Source organism: Fukomys damarensis, unplaced genomic scaffold (genome assembly GCF_012274545.1).
Source record: "Fukomys damarensis isolate Sample0158 unplaced genomic scaffold, DMR_v1.0_HiC HiC_scaffold_11, whole genome shotgun sequence".
Taxonomy (NCBI): domain Eukaryota; kingdom Metazoa; phylum Chordata; class Mammalia; order Rodentia; family Bathyergidae; genus Fukomys; species Fukomys damarensis.
The window spans coordinates 26,532,848-26,541,154 of NW_022900923.1; the positions used below are offsets into that span (position 1 = coordinate 26,532,848).

The 8,307-nt window shown below is 41.4% G+C and overlaps 1 long non-coding RNA gene across 2 annotated transcripts in view; it reads right to left on the minus strand.

The window, feature by feature from the left end:
* Positions 1-7,360, minus strand: part of LOC104873733 — a 9,270-nt gene extending 1,910 nt beyond the window's left edge. The window contains exons 1-3 of one of the 2 annotated variants that reach the window (XR_783559.1): positions 7,283-7,360; positions 6,104-6,289; positions 1,316-1,421 (exon numbers count right to left, since the gene is read on the minus strand). This is a non-coding gene — a long non-coding RNA (uncharacterized LOC104873733). Of the gene's footprint in view, positions 1-1,315; positions 1,422-6,103; positions 6,290-7,282 lie in introns of those variants that run through there. The other variant, XR_783558.1, reaches the window with a different exon arrangement.
* Positions 7,361-8,307: the final 947 nt, after the last annotated feature.

Here is an 8,307-nt window from a genome sequence, read left to right on the forward strand (position 1 = left end):
AGCCCCCCAAAAAAAAATACACACACACACACACACACACACACACACACACACACACACACACACACACAAATGTCCTCTAGTAACATAACCCTCTGAGCCTATCAGGATTTTCTTCTACTCACATTTCTAGTGTCTTGAATTGATAGGAGAAGGGATCAAGTGAATGTCAACTTCCTAGCACAGGAGAAGAAATTCACTTCTTTGGACCAACCTTCCCAGAATGTTCTAGTACCACAACAGAAGCATATTTCACCCAGCCCATTTTTCCTCCTTGGAATCCCAGAAAAAAGTGACAAAAGTTTGGATAGACAATTTGGAAAGTATGCCAGTCTGTCTAAGAGGATGACTCTCTATAGGGGCTCTTGGGGTTGATCAATCTTCTTGAGCTCAGAAAAGGAACGCTGAGTCCATCTGCTATGTTAAAAATAAAGCATTTTATAGTATGATATTGTTTATAAATTTTTCTGATTTCTAATGTAAAAGAAAAGCAACACTTTGCATGGCTTCCATTTTGACTGAACATATTTCAGGTATGGGCAGCTTTAAACAAAACGAAGCAAAAAAAAACCACATAGGAGCAAATAAACATAAAAATAGAAGAACTTCTGTATTTTAACTTTAAGCCAAAATAACAGATTGGTTGATTAGTATTCATATTAAAATGAGAACAGTGGAGTGTTTTCCATGTACCTGGACTCACTATCAAATATAACATCGTTCTTGTCCTTGCTACATTAACATCAAATATCTGAAAATGATACTGTGTGATTATTATATGTGAATGTTTCCATCATGAACCAAATTGCAAAATCTTGACAATTTAAGTAAATTTCTTAGCTTTTCATTAAAAAAATTCTATGTGTAATGTTCAAAGGGAGAACGTGGGACACCTGTGGCTCTGGGTGCTTTTCAGAGACTGCAATGGTCATAGTAACTGGTGAAGGTAAGCCCTGCATTTGGTGGGTTCATGTAGTGCCCAACCTTTCATGGGGCCAGTACCTCCATCGTACAGGGGCTCTAAACTAACAGCTGACAGCCTCTTCCTTCTTTGGGAATTAACCTTAGGGTTGATGAGCATGGCCTCAGCTTGGAAGTTGTCCCCCCATCACTCCTTGCCCCCAACACACACACACACACACACACACACACACACACACTGCGTGGCACATGTATACACTGTAGAAAATCTATGGTATCATTTGTGCTCCAGGGTACTCTGCAGATAGAGTCCATTTTTTTCCCTTTATTTTCCTTCCTTCCTTCCTTCCTTCCAAGTTCTTCCTGAGTAGATCAACAGATCACGTGTCTTCAGAACTCTGTCTCAGGCTCTGCTCCCAAGCACTGGCCTAAATTGCTCTGGATCCTGAAGTCCAAAGTCCTTGGATTTTGAAGGTTCCTGGTCTGCAATCAGACTAGTGCTAAGAAAAAAGTTTGAGAAAATATCTCTGACATAACAAACAATCCCTTTCTAGGTATGGGGATACATCAAAAGGTGCTTGTTTATTTGCACAAATAGGGTGGTAATTTTATGCATTATTTTATTTTATTTTTTAAATTTATTTTTTGGTATCGGGGATTGAACTTGGGTCCTTGCATTTGGGAGGCAGGCAGTAGAACCACTGAGCTAAATTCCTGGCCCTTGTGCAGGATTTTTTTTGTGTGTGTGACTATGGTACAGTTTATTTCAACACACTAAATCTACACATAACAACTGAAAACAACTTTCTCTGGAAAAACATGAATTGGGTACATGCAGAATTGGGTAGATATTTTAACAAAATAAAAAATAATTTAGGTATACCACATCTAATAAAGCTTTCTATGTACACAGTAGACATTAAATAGTCTTGCTTAATGACCCGACATTTGCAAAAATCAAAACATAATTCTGTAAACAGAATTAAAAGCATATGTTAAGAATATAATGAATTTATTTAACTACACAAAAGAATCATAGTAGTCTTTCATTTTTATCTTCTTTTTTTTCCTGTTAAGTTTATTGGTACATTTAAAGCAATACAGTTACATTTATCATTGGGATCTCGTACCTTTATATGATATATCTTGGTTATTTTTCCCCATACCCCTGCCCTCCCTTCAGCCCCTTCACCCTTCCTTATTTACAAAGACTTTGTTTCCATTTTTTCCTTTTTTCACATTTTTTAAAAATCTACTTTTATGTTTTGTTTTTCCTGTACGGGGGATTGAACCCAGAGAAAAAAGTAGAAGAAATTGTACAGTGAACTTCCTTATAGCTTTAGCAATTACTAATTCATGGATAGCTTTTTTTTTTTTTTTTTTTTTTTTTTTTTTTTTGCGGTACTGGGGATTGAACTCAGGACCTTGCACTTACGAGGCAGGAGTGGTGCCACTGAGCCATATCCCCTGCCCTCCTTGTGCATAATTTTGAAGACTTAGGTTACCAGAGTTTTGGGCTGAACACCCCAACTTCAGGGGTCGAGCAGACCAAGCCCAGCTGGCCATCCCCTAATGCCAATCAAGAAGAGCAATGGTGACCAGTAGGAGCTTCAATCAGCATTGCCATAGTGTGTGTGGGGTGGGGGAAGCAGGAAATCTGGGGTTTGCATAATCAGGGGGTTTGCATAGCTGGCAGCTTAGGTATCCATGGTCTAGACGTGGTCTTGTTGATCAGTATCTTAGGGATGATTCTGTGAGTTTCTGAGAGACCCATAATCACCAAAGGAGGCAATTTAGTTCCCGTAGTGGATAATGGCTCCTGATTCGGAGAGCAGACTCTGTTCCCTTCTTGGGATAATTGCTCCTGCTTGGTGGGCAGCATCGTGTGGTGATTTTGGAGGCTCTGCTTTTCCTGGAATTGGAGGTGACTGCAGGTTTAGGACAATGACCAGAGACTTCTAGATATTGCTCCACGGAGTCTGGAAGTGGGTATTGTAAAAGCTAGCAATTGGATATGTCCTTGAAAATTACTTTAGTTACTCCTATCTTGGTGTCTTCAGTCTTGAAGGGGAATGAGATAAGTGAGAGAAATTTGGGGCTAACAAACTTTGTTCTACAGACATTCACTCTAAAGTGACTAACATGCCTACGTGTGTGGCTGAGCAGGGATCTGGTTCAAAGTTTTAAGGTAATAAAGGAAACTAAAAAATGAAGGCAATGAGGTCTGCTTTGAGTTACTCAGTGGGCATCTGCAGCTCCACCTTCCATGTCTGTGTCCCTGTTACAATGGGTTGTGGGAAGGGACAAGAGGTTAAAAATGGAGAATTAAAGTGTAAATGCAATGGCCCACTCCACTGCAAACTCTTTGAGGGTATGGACTATGTCCACCTTGTTCATTACCATGAACTGGCCATGTATGACTGTGGTGAGCTGAGTAAGAGAAAAGAGAGAAACAGTGGGAGGTGAGGTCTTTATGAGTCACAGAAGCAACTCTGACCCTTTCCAAGCTCTTCTCGAATAGCATCAGTTCTGGAATGTTCCCAGGAATCTGAGGCCACAGGCCTTCTTCCTCCAGAACAGTGGCACTTCCGGTTTGGCCTTCCTCCTCCTATACCTAGAAGAGATCCCAGCAGCCTTCTCCTAATCTAGAACACATCCTGCTTTTAGGGCCTTGTGGGCCCTTCGGTTAGACTTCTTTTTATTAATATGTAGTTTAAATTTGTATAGTTTAAAACTAGTTACTAACTCGCTTGATTTTAGTGCTTATAGATAACAAATGTATGACTTAAATATCAAAGAGTCACAAAAGCAGTAAAATTAAGGGCGACAACATTAATGAGATGTGACATCATATTGTTATCCTTAAATGCAATCTCTACTCACAAAATATGGTACTGATGGTTCAAGCCTAGTCTTAAAAGTCAGCTCATCCATATTCCCATGTCCCTGATTCAGACGTCCCTTCTTCCTTCTCAGTTTTTCTCTATCACAACTACTTCTAAAACCTTTTGTATGAAATGCACCCTGCTGTGTTTTAACTTTCAGCAGATGTAAACACATTTACGGGTCAAGCCCATCTTTCTTCTTGCTCCATTAGCCTGGTAAATAAAGTAACTATACTTAGCATTAATGCAATCACAAAACAAATGTGGAGGCTGGAATTCTGTGGACACTGGACCATAAATTGCATATTCAGATAATTCAGAATATATGAGCTTTAAGAATATAATATATATATGTGAAATAATGAAATAATAATCAAATTCTAATTCTAAGGTGGCAAATTAAAACATTCTTGGAGAAAACTCATGGACCTTTGAGGACCACTGCTTTTAGCACCCCCTCCACTGGAAGGCCAACCCCATATAGCTGTACTTCTCCTTTTGCCATGCCCATGAATTCTATTCTCATCTAACTTGGTTTGCAGCCAGAATTGTGGAAAGAATCAAGCTTGTGAACTGAGGTACCACTGTACTATTTAGTGCACATCATAACTACCTTTTAAATTCACAAGAACTTTGTATAAGAGTATTATTAATGTGATCAGTATTGTGATTGGAATTTTTAAAATGAGAAATCTGGAGCCCACAGAGGTAAGGAGATTTGCCCACTAGCACAGTCATATCTTAGGCAGGGCTTGGGCTCTGGTTTGTCTGTTCTCAGATTCCCACATCCTTGCTGTCTCCCCAGGGTACTGAAGCACGCACAGCACAAGGTAGGTTCTGCATAGATATTTCTGAATGAGTACAAGAACAACAAGCTGTATCCAGGACACCAGTCATCCTCCGCTCACAGCCTGTCAGAACTGGTCTCCCTCATGATAGTAAAGTCCAGGAAAGTAAAAACTAAGAGTTAGTTCACTTTCAGATCCCTCTGCGTGCCGGCCACATGGTAGGTGCCTGAACACATGTTAATCTGAATTGACACGAGCTCTTCCTCTGGGCACTCCAGGAATATTTTTCAAGACTAAGTTAGTGTGAGCAAAAAGACCTTAAGGAAGAAAAATGCGTTTTTAAGGACAGAAGCTGCTAGCTAGCCTGGGTCATTGGTCAGGAAGCTTTGGCTTCCTGTCCCGAGGCCCATTGCACACACCCTGGTAGGTAATGCAGGCAAAAGCAAGTGATCAGACAGCAGCAAAACCATACAGCAGAGTGGCAAACTAAATTCAGAGTCACTGAAGCAAGTAGTGTAAATGATAAAATGTAAAAGACAGAGAGCTTTTAAGAGATAGCCAGGATACCCAGAAGCGACAGCACTGAGAGCTGGGTCTAGCTGGAAATAACAGTACTCTTCCTCTCCCCCTTACTAAGTGGTTTATAATATGCACTTTGGAATTACTGAAGGAGCAGTTTACTCCATCAGGGAAGGTTGGGAAGTTTCTTGTGAGCTTCTGTAATATAACTGAGGCTCCCACATTCTTTCTGCTCCTCAAATCACAGAAGCCCAGTGGCTCCACAGTTCATTTGTGTTGACTTTTCTCCCTTGTCACTGCCTTTGATAGTTGTTCTTCCAGAATTACCAGGCTCATGCTTTTCTCTCATTCCACTCTAAAATGTCTTTCCTCCCAGACTGTTTATAGTTTCCTTTCCAGACAGGAAAGGCCTGCCTGTTACTGGGTGCAGGGGGCACTGGCCAGCATAACTGGGTGACAGAGGGCATCCATGCCTGCACGGTCTCTAAAAGTCTGCTAAATGGTCAGGTGTAACAGAAAGTCCTGCCTCTTCCCAAAGCCCACTCTGGACCGGCTCCCCTTCCTTTCCATGGACAGAGCACATTTTGTAACATTGAGTCATTTCCTCTCAGGGACTTTCTCATTAAAACCTTCCTGTTTGCTTTAGCTCCAGTCCTGTCGGAGTTCCTGCGTCCATCCTGTCCCATTCCCACTGAACTGTAGGTAATTAATGGCCCAGCACCTTCCAATGCTTTCGTTCCCACAGAAGTCTTCCTTTTCACTCTCAACTCCTGGCTGGAGCCTCTACATTCTGTACACATTTGTACAAAGCCCCGAGATTTTTAAAAATTTGAGGGAAATGAGGATGCTACTCCTCTCACTCTAAGCGTTGCTTGAATGAAAAATTGTAAAGAGAAGTTCTAGAAATAGGCACCAGAGAAAAAGCCCTCTGACCAATAGCTTGTTTCAAGCAGCTGGGCACAATAATCCTAAAAATAAGGGGGCACTCACCTTTGATCCACGGTGTGAGCTGCTGGACCCTGAGTGTGTGTGGGTCTCTTTGAAGGCTGCTATGGTCTCCTCAAAGCCCTGGTTTGGAGCATTGTGTACACATTTGAGACTTGCTGGCTCCAGGGACAGAGTCATCATTAGCACCGACGCAGACTTCCAAGGGTATAAAGAAGCCAGAAGGGCTTTCTTGGTTTAAAATGGGGTAAAGAGAAGAGAGCACAGAAAGAGAAAAGAAATGATCACGGTCAGCACTGTACCTTAACTTTTCCATCAGGCATCAATTTTTAGGAGGAAGTTCTTAGTTCCAGGCACCCAGAGAACTGTGCAGGCACAAGTCTAGATTATTCTAGCCCCTTCTCTGAATAGATTGTTGATCACATAATAATGTAGGCTGTCTTAAGAAAAGTACCCTTTTAACCCTGTAGATATTTGGTAGATGTTCACTGAAGCAAGTCAAACAAGTTCGACAGCATTCAGGATGTGCAGATGGATTGCAAACTCATCTGCCAACTCAAAACTTTGCATTGTCAACTTATGTCATCACACTGCTTGTGGTTATGAAAAGCCCTTGGGAGACATTCTCTGGGTGACAAAGGTCTCTGACCACCCTTCACATCCCATCCTCCTGTAAAGAGTGTGACCCACATGATCCAAACACTGCTAATGTGGCTTTGCAGTAATCAACAAAGAGCACCCTGCCACTGGAAAGTTGTTTCAAAGTATATTTACAGCTGCGAATCACCATTGAACCTGGTGCATTCCACAGAAAGAGTGATTTGCAGTCCGATTATTTCCTCTCTGATCCAGAGAGACCGTCCTCCAGGAGGGCTATCCTGCCTCCTGTGCTTTCCACCTTGTCCCTCCTTTGTGAATTCCTGGGCCATAAACGATCCTCTTCCTCTGAGATTTTCAATTTCTCTTTTCCCGTCGGCATCTTTCTCAATTAGTCCGAAAATTCCTTAAATGTTTCCAGTTTCCAACAAATTTCCTCTACGAGGCTTCCTAGGTCCTTCTCTTTATGTCCTCCAGGGGGCGCTACGTGCACTTTATTCCAAGCAAGGGTGAGGTGTTCGGGATGGTCCTTAGGCAGGCTACAACAGTAACAACTACCTCCTTGTGCAAAGAAGGGCCCTACTGCTCCTTCAGTTACTCTCTGTGGCTCTCAGCGCCCGCCATTACCTCCTCACTCAGCTGCGAGCAAGTCTATGTGCACTTTCTGGGGCGCCATGCTGATTGGCCCTCTGTGGTCCCTGATGTCCCGGACTCTTCCCTCTTTCTAGAGTCACTATCCTCTGGCTTTTCTGCTTCTTCTGTTTCCTCACAGACCCTCAGGCTTTGACCAGCATTCCGTTCACATCTCTCTGACGTGTAGATGCTTCTACAATGTGCTTCCTCAGCGTTCTTTTCTTCATGTGGCTTTTCCTGGGAAATCTCATTTGCACTCATGGCTTCAGTTACAACTGAGAGATGATTTTCTTTTTCTCCTTACTAAGACCCCAAAAATCTTAAAATTATAAAGTAGCACAAGAATAAGCAAAAATAAAAAGAACCCATATTCTCACCATCCAGAGATTACCACTATTGATATCCTATTATATATATTTCTAGAAAATGTATGCATATATGTACACAGACATGTTATTTTACACTATGAAAACAATGTGTTTATAGAGAATAAACTCGTCAAACAGCAACTTTACCTTTCAGGATGGGGACTTAGAAAGAGTTGGGAGGAGAGGAATAGATAGGTAGAGGGACAGGAGAAGATTTCAAGTGAAGCCGGAGGACACAGGATGATCATGCGAACTCTAGGAAACTGTTGAAGACAAGAGGAAAAGACAGAGTGTGAGAGCAAGGACAAGAATGGAACAACTTAACAGGAATAGGGACGCTATAAATTGTAATCACTTTCCTTTGAAGCTAATGACAAGCGAAGGAAAACGAGAAAAGAAAAGAAAAAGAAGAAATCTGAGTTAGGTCAAGAACAGGAACAAAAAGGGAGATGAATGCAGGGGAGCAAGAGATTGAGTTGGAAAAAGAAGAAAGAAAAAAGGAAGAATTTGAAGAGTGGGAAAAAACAAAAATTTTTAAATAAGAATTTAAAATAAGGGCCAGGGATTTAGCTCAGTGGTCCTTGCAAACACAAGGACCCAAGTTCAATCCCCAGTACCAAAAAAAAAAAAAAAAAAAAAAAAAAAAAAAAA